The 7,842-nt window shown below is 44.6% G+C and overlaps 1 pseudogene; it reads left to right on the top strand.

Annotated features, from left to right (window-relative positions):
* Positions 1–5,472: 5,472 nt before the first annotated feature.
* Positions 5,473–6,586, top strand: LOC102268418 (annexin A2-like; annotated as a pseudogene).
* The last annotated feature ends 1,256 nt before the right edge of the window (positions 6,587–7,842 follow it).

Here is a 7,842-nt window from a genome sequence, read left to right as displayed (position 1 = left end):
GAAAAGCAACCTGGGGAGCCCCACACTTCCCCTTCCCACAGGGAAATCAGAGCCTGTGTTCATTCCTTTCCCTCTAGACTCTTTTCAGGTTTAACAAAACAACAGGAGGTAGAAGAAATCAACAGTCAAGGACAAAAAATGCTGAAGAAAAAAGGCAAAACCCACCACAGATCTTCAAGAAGGGAAAATGAGTTGCGTGGAAGATGGACCCGTTTTGTTGCCATGTGGCTCCCAGAGAAGAAAGGGATGGATTCCCGTCATTCTGCAGAAAGGGTAGGACCCCAGAGACAATTTCTTCCACCTTTTAAGTGTAAGCTATTTGTACCCCTCGCCCCCAGCAAGGCATCAAGGAGTTTCCCTGGTGGCTTAAATGGTAAAGAATCTACCTGCAATGCAGAAGACCTGGGTTCAATCCCTGGGTTGGGAAGATCCCCTGGAGAAGGAAAGCAACCCACTCAGTGTTCTTGCCTGGAGACTCCCCATGGACAGAGGAGCCTGGCGGGCTACAGGCCACGGGGTCGCAGAGTCAGACACGACTGAGCGACTAAGCTCACACAGCACACAACACAAGGCGTCAGGAAACAACTCCAGCACAGTCAACAGCATTCTCAGGGCCTGACTCAACATTTTTAGAGAAAGGTCTTAAATTATTTTGTCATCAAAGCAAACTCAGTTCCGGCTCTCAACAGAGGATAGAAGAGCTGTGTGGCTACAGAGCTTTACCAAGGAGACCTCGGGTTTGAAGAATCCTGTAAAACAAAATGTCTGTTCCTCTCACCATTTCTTACCTTCAGAGAATTTCTGAGGCTTATGTAATGGAAGGTCAAGGGAATAAAAACTCACTCACTGTCTTCCCTTGGTTCGGTCAATATGATATGAGGGGTGGGTAGGAGAAGCCTCACCATTGTTCTTATTTTACCTTTTGCCCCACAAAGTCTTTGAAATTCCCAAATCTTTCAAAATTCTCCCAACCCAACATAGATGATCACTTTGGTGAACACTAGTGAAGTGGAAGTGAAGTGGAAGTGTTAGTCACTCAGTCAGGTACAGCTCTGCGATCCCATGGGCTGTAGCCTGCCAGGCTTCTCTGTCCATGGAATTCTCCAGGCAGTAGTACTCTCTAATAAATTAAGGTTGCAAGAAAGAAACCAGAATCCTTGGCTATTTTAGAAGCTTTCTGGAGCCTGTTTCCATGAGCTCTTGTTCCAGAAAATAATTAGCAGCAAATGGAAGTACTGCAGGAAAACCTGGGGAACACTGGGCAGTGTCCATGGACCATTAACGAGGAACAGTTTCTTGGAAAAATGGAGCCAGCATCTTGTACCAGGTACATTTTTCTGCTTGATTTCTGGTTGGGTGCTTGGAAGAGATAAAATTAAAATTTGGCTTTCCTAGAGCAGGAGAGTCCCTATCACTTAAGGAAGAAGGAATAGGATATTTCTGTGATCTTCTCTGCAGTCATGCCTGTTCAGCTGCTCCCCAAGCCACACTGTGTTGGGTCAAACAGTTTAGTGAATGTCTTTGTTGATTGTGGCTGCCATAACAAACAATGGGAATTGTGGCTTAAACAATGGGAATTGTGGCTTAAACAATGGGAATTTATTTTCTCACTATTATGGAGGCTAGAAGTCCAAGGTGAGAGTGCCAGCATGGTTGGGTTCCCATGAGAGCCCCCTTTCGGGTTTGATAGCCATCTTCTCACCGTGCCCCTACTTGGAAGTGAGAGGTCGAGGGGAGAGACGGAGGAAGAGAGGGAGGTGGGGAGAGAGAGACAGAGAGAGAGAGCAGGAGAGTGGGGAGGGAGGAGAGAGAGAGAGAGAGACAGAGATAGAGGGAGGGAGGGAGGAAGAGAAGGAGTGAGAGAGAGGAGGGAAGAAAGGAGACAGGGAGGGAGAGAGAGATACAGAGACAGAGAGAGAGGGAGAGGGGGAGGGGAGGGAGACAGAGAGAGGGAGAGGGAGGAGGGAGGGCTTGATGTGTCTCTTCTTTAAGGGCACTAATCCCATCATGAGGCCCCATCCTCATGATCTCATTTAACCTAATTACCTCCCTAAGGCCCCACCTCCAAATACTAACACACTGGGGGTTAGGGCTTCGGCACGAATTCAACATGAAATTTTTTCAGGGATGGGACACAATTTCACAGTCCACAGCAGTGAAGTTGATGAAAACAGCGTTGAAGTCCTGCTGTATCAATCATTCTCCTTTGGGGGCCTTGCTCCTCCTCCTGTCCTGTCTCTATGCCCACCATGTCTTGGCTCCCCACATGCAGGGTATGCCCTGAGGGGGAAATACTCTTCGGTACCTTGCCAGCTGAGACAAGCAGCTGCAGCGGTGGCCTATCTCCTCATCATAAAAGCGATGTTGGCTCTAATTTTGTAAGTTGTCACTGTTTCTTTAGCATGCCTCATGGCCCACCATGGTTCTGTGCCTTGAACCAAGCCAATCTCTCTGGTGAACAAGATGACCAGGTCCTCCAGCCCCATCTTAGGAACCACCGGACCAGAAGAGAACAATTTTTTTTTTCTTGGCAAATGGTCAAGTAATACATATTAAACATTTTGTGTGCATATGTGCATGCTAAGTCACTTCAGTCATGTCTGGCTCTGCAATCCTATAGACTGTAGCCTACCAGGCTCCTCTGTCCATGGGATTCTCCAGGCACGAATATTGGAATAGGTTGCCATGCACTCCTTCAGGGGATCTTGCCGACCCAGGGATCGAACCCATGTCTCTTGAGTCTCTGGCATTGGCAGGTGGGTTCTTTACCACTTTGGCACCACCTGGGTGCCAAAAGGTTTTGTGGATCATAACTAATCAGTTCTGTCTTTGCACCATGATAGCAGCCATAGACAATATGTAAATGATTACAGTATGGCTGTTTTCCAATAAAACATTATTTACAAAAAAAAAAAAAAATAGGCTTGGGCCAATCTGGCCCAAGGCTCCTAGTCTCCAACCTTGACTCCCTCTTACCCTCTGTCCTGCTCCCTCTCTGCTCCCTCCTTTCCAACACTGAACGGTTAAGTATTTGTTTGATTGTCTTCATCTCTGTTCTCATGACTAGTGTCTTTGTCTCTGCCTTTAGATCTTTACATGTCTTCAGGTGGGAGTAGTTTGGATGGCCCCATATCTGAGTGAACCCATGATGGGATGGGAGCTGGCCCCCTTGTCTGTGTGAGACAAAGGCCAGTCAGATAGAACAGGGCAACGACTGCGTGGTTTTCTCTCTGCTTTGGACTATTTCAGGAACTTGGATGCCCTTTTCAGTGCATTCCATCCCTGGGAAGAATCTGGAACCCATAGATCAATGGCCATCAGTCTAGTCCTGGTTGCCAGGCACCTGTAGCTATGGTAATCTGCCAGATATCTCAATTTAGATCTTGATTTAAGAATCTCTGGGAGAGGAAGAAGATGACAGGTTTCTAACAAGCTAATTTACTCACTGAGCAAGATTAACCGTGGTGGCTGGACACCCCAGTCTCAGAAAGACATAGAGCCTTGCTCCACATGTCAGCCGAGCTCCTGAGGGGTCTGTTGAGTGATGAGCAATCTGACAGGTGTTACTTCTCCCATAAGGACCTTCACTCCTGGAGGTCCATCCATCACTGCTTCTAAGGTCCTAGGCACCATGGCCTTTGTACCTAGATGGCTCTCCCTGATCCCACCTCTGCCCTCCATGTCCACCATATTTCATCTCAATCAAGCAGAGAATGTAATCCTTTGAAATCAAAATGGAGCTTGATCTTTGCTCAAGATCCTGAGGCAGTTCCCAGAGTAAAAGCCAAAGTCTTGACAAATACCTATAAGGCCCAGATGATCTGACAGCTTCTTCAACTCATTCCTCATTTTTGATTTTTAAATTTTACTTTATTTTTACAATATTGTGTTAGTTTCAGTTATACAGCAAAGTGATTCAGGTGAGATTTTTTTTTTCAGATTTTTTCCATTGTAGATTATTACAAGATATTGAGTATAGTTCTCTGTGCTGTACAGTAGGTTACCTATTTTATATATAGTAGTGTGTATATGTTAATCCCAAGTTCTTAATTTATTCCCCCCACCTTTTCCCTTTGTGTGTTAATCACTCATTCGGGTCCGACTCTTTGAGACCCAAGGACTATAGACCACTAGGCTCTTCTGTCCATGGGATTCGGAGTGGGTAACCATTCCCTTCTACAAGGGATCTACCTGACCCAGAGGTCAAACCCTGGTCTCTTGCATTGCAGGCAGACTCTTTACCACCTGAGCCATAAGGGAAGCCCTCCTTTTCCCTGTGGTAACCATAAATTTGTTTTCTAAGTCTGTGACGCTCTTTCTGTTTTGTAAATAAGTTCATTTGTATCATTTTTTTTAGAGTCTGCATATAAGTGATAGCATATGATATTTGTCTTCCTCTGTCTGACTTTGCCCGGTGTGATCGCCCCTAGGTCCATCCGTATTGCTGCAGATCCACCCACTGCTCTCGCAGCTTCATCACTCTCCTCGCCGCGGGCTCCACGGAGGCCACATTCTACCGCACAGTACTCACACTCATCAGTCAAGGCCTTTCCACCCTCTGCAAGATTCGGCCTTTGCTGCTTTCAGGTCTCTGTTCAAATATCACCTTGTCAGTGAAGCCTTCCCAACTCCTTTACTTAAAACAACACCCTCCCCTACTACTCTGTCACTCTCTGAGCCTCTCATCCTGATGTATTTTTCCCCAGTGCACTTATACTAACATACTGTATATTTCCTTATTTATCCATGTATTATCGCACTTGTCCACTAGAATGTAAAACTCCAGGAGGGCAAGGAAGTAATCTACTTGACTTAAAATTTTATCTCCAGGACCTACAACATTTAATTTAAGATTAAATTAGAACATTAAATTTAAAATTTTATCTCCAAGACCTGTTATTTGATACATAACGAGTCCATATACACATATATACATATGGGTGTCTATGTATATATATCTACATATATCTATAATATACATAGGGTTGGACAGAAAGTTCATTTTGGATTTTCCATATTATCTTACAGAAAAACGTGAATGAGCTTTTTGGCTAACTCAATATGTGTGTGTGTGTGCACATGTGTATATTTCGGTGAATGAGTGGGTGAATTCATGACTGATCAAAATAACCTGTGGATTTTCTCTATGTCCCATAAGTTTTTCTCTTAATAAATGGTTCACGTGCATGGATGCATCCTTTTTTAGGTAGATAGAAAGTCATTGGGACCATAAAAAACTATAGGATCATTAGTTCTGGTGAGAGAGGCAGAATAAATGACTTCCTATCCAAACAGGATCTAGTTTTTATTTTTATTTTTTTCAGGATCTAGCTTTGTTTGGAGATTGTAAATCCTGGATAAGGTTCTTTCATATAACTGTGCTTTTTTACACTGCACTATATTTTACCTTAATTCTTTGCTCACAGACATGAATAAAATACTTATTTTACAGCAATAGGGAGTGAGCTGGGTTAACCTTCCCCCAAGTATGCTTCATGGAACATTAAATCTAGAGAGTGCGCTCTGCATCTGGGGACACCGAGTGCATTGCACCCAGCCCAGTTTCTTTCAAAATGTCTACCATTCTTGAAATTCTGCCCAAGCTCACCTTATAGGGTGATCACTTTACACCTCCAAGTGCACATGGGTTAGTCAAAGCATACACCAACTTTCATGCTGAGTGGGATGCTCTGAACATTGAGACAACCATCAAGACCAAAGGTGTGGATGAGGTCACCATTGTCAACATCCTGACCAACCACAGCAATGAACAGAGCCAGGATATCACCTTCGCCTACCAGTGAAGGCCCAAGAAGGAACTTGCATCAGCACTGAAGTCAGCCTTGTCTCTGCCACCTGGAGGCGGTGATTTTGGGCCTATTGAAAATACCTGCTCTGTATGCTGCTCCTGAGCTGAATGCATCCATGAAGGGACTGGGGGTTGATGAGGACTCTCTCATTGAGATCATCTGCTCAAGGACCAACCAGGAGCTGCAGGAAATCAACAGAGTCTACGTGGAAGTGTACAAGACCGGTCTGGAGAGGGACATTGTTTCTAACACATCTGGCGACTTCCACAAGCTGGTGGTTGCCCTCACAAAGGGTGAAGAGCAGAGAATGGCTCTGTTGTTGATTATGAACTGACTGACCAGGACTCCCGCTATCTCTATGATGCTGGTGTGAAGAGGAAAGAAACTCATGTTCCCTAGTGTATCAGCATCATGATTGAGTGCAGCGGGTGTCACTTCCTGAAAGTATTTGAAAGGTACCAGAGCTACAGCCCTGATGACATGCTGGAGAGCATCAAGAAGGAGGTCAAAGGTGACCTGGAAAATGTTTTCCTGAACCTGGTCCAGTGCACTCAGAACAAGCCCCTGGATTTTGCTGACAGACTGTACGTCTCCATGAATGGCTAGGGCACTCGTGGTAAAGTCCTGATTAGAATCCCCCACAGTGGCATGGACATGTTGAAAATAAGATCTGATTTCAAGTAAAGTTCGGCAAGTCCCTGTACTACTACATTCAGCAAGACACCAAGGGCGAATACTAGAAAGCGCTGCTGAACCTGCGTGGTGGGGGTGACTGAACCCCACAACAGCCTGAGCATCCAGGGTGGCTGCTCCGTGCTCCAGCTAACAGTTCCACACAGTCGGCTTGGGCTAACAGCCCCTGTGCCCATCCTTGGGAGGGTGACGTTAGTGCTGCCCGCCCCACCCACTCTTTTGTTAGTTTAGTTGCCTCTACATCACCTGACTTTCCCATCTAGTCCCTCTTTATAGCCAAAGAAATGAACATGCCAAGGATTTGGAAGTGAAATCTATGATGTGAACACTGTGTCTCTTGAGTACTGTGTCATAAACAGATGAATAAACTGAATTTTTTTTAATTTATTTATTTTTTAGTTGACGGATAATTGCTTTACAGAATTTTGTTGTTTTCTGTCAAACCTGAGCATGAGTCAGCCACAGGGACACATATCTCCCTTTCCTTCTGAACCTCCCTCCCATCTCCCTTCCCATCCCACCCCTCTAGATTGATACAGAGCCCCTGTTTGAGTTTCCCGAGACATACAGCAAATTCCTGTTGGTTATCTGTTTTATGTGTGGTAAGTTTCCATGTTACTCTCTCCATACTTCTCACCCTGTCCTCCCCTCTCCCCATGTCCATAAGTCTATTCTCTATGTCTGTTTCTCCATTGCTGCCCCACAGATAAACTCTTCAGTACCATTTTTCTAGATTCTGTATATATGCATTAGTATATGATATTTATCTTTCTCTTTATGACTTACTTCACTGTATAATAGGCTCTATGTTCATCCACCTCATTGGAACTTACTCAAATGCATTCCTTTTTATGGCTGAGTAGTATTCCATTGTGTATATATACCACAACTTCTCCATCCATTCATCTGTCGCTGGACATCTAGGTCACTTCCATGTTCTAGCTGTTGTAAATAGTGCTGCAATGAACAATGGGATTGCATGTGTCTTTTTCATTTTTTGTGTCCTCAGGGTATATGCCGAGGAGTGGGATTGCTGGGTCATAGGGTTGTTTTATTCCTAATTTTTTAAGGCATCTCCGTACCATCATCCATAGTGGCTGTATGTATTTACATTCCCACCAACAGTGCAAGTGTTCCCTTCTCTCCACACCCTCTCCAGCATTCATTGTTTGTAGGCTTTTTGATGAAGGCCATTCTGACTGGTGTGAGGTGAAATCTCATTGTAGTTTTGATTTCCATTTCTCTAATAATGAGCGATTTTGAGCATCTTTTCATGTGTTTGTTAGCCATCTGTATGTCTTCTTTGGAGAAATGTCTGTTTAGGTCTTTTTCTCACTTT

Source organism: Bos mutus, chromosome 22 (genome assembly GCF_027580195.1).
Source record: "Bos mutus isolate GX-2022 chromosome 22, NWIPB_WYAK_1.1, whole genome shotgun sequence".
Lineage (NCBI taxonomy): Eukaryota > Metazoa > Chordata > Mammalia > Artiodactyla > Bovidae > Bos > Bos mutus.
Note: the sequence above shows the minus strand (reverse complement) of the source record. Positions and strands in the feature narration are given on the sequence as shown.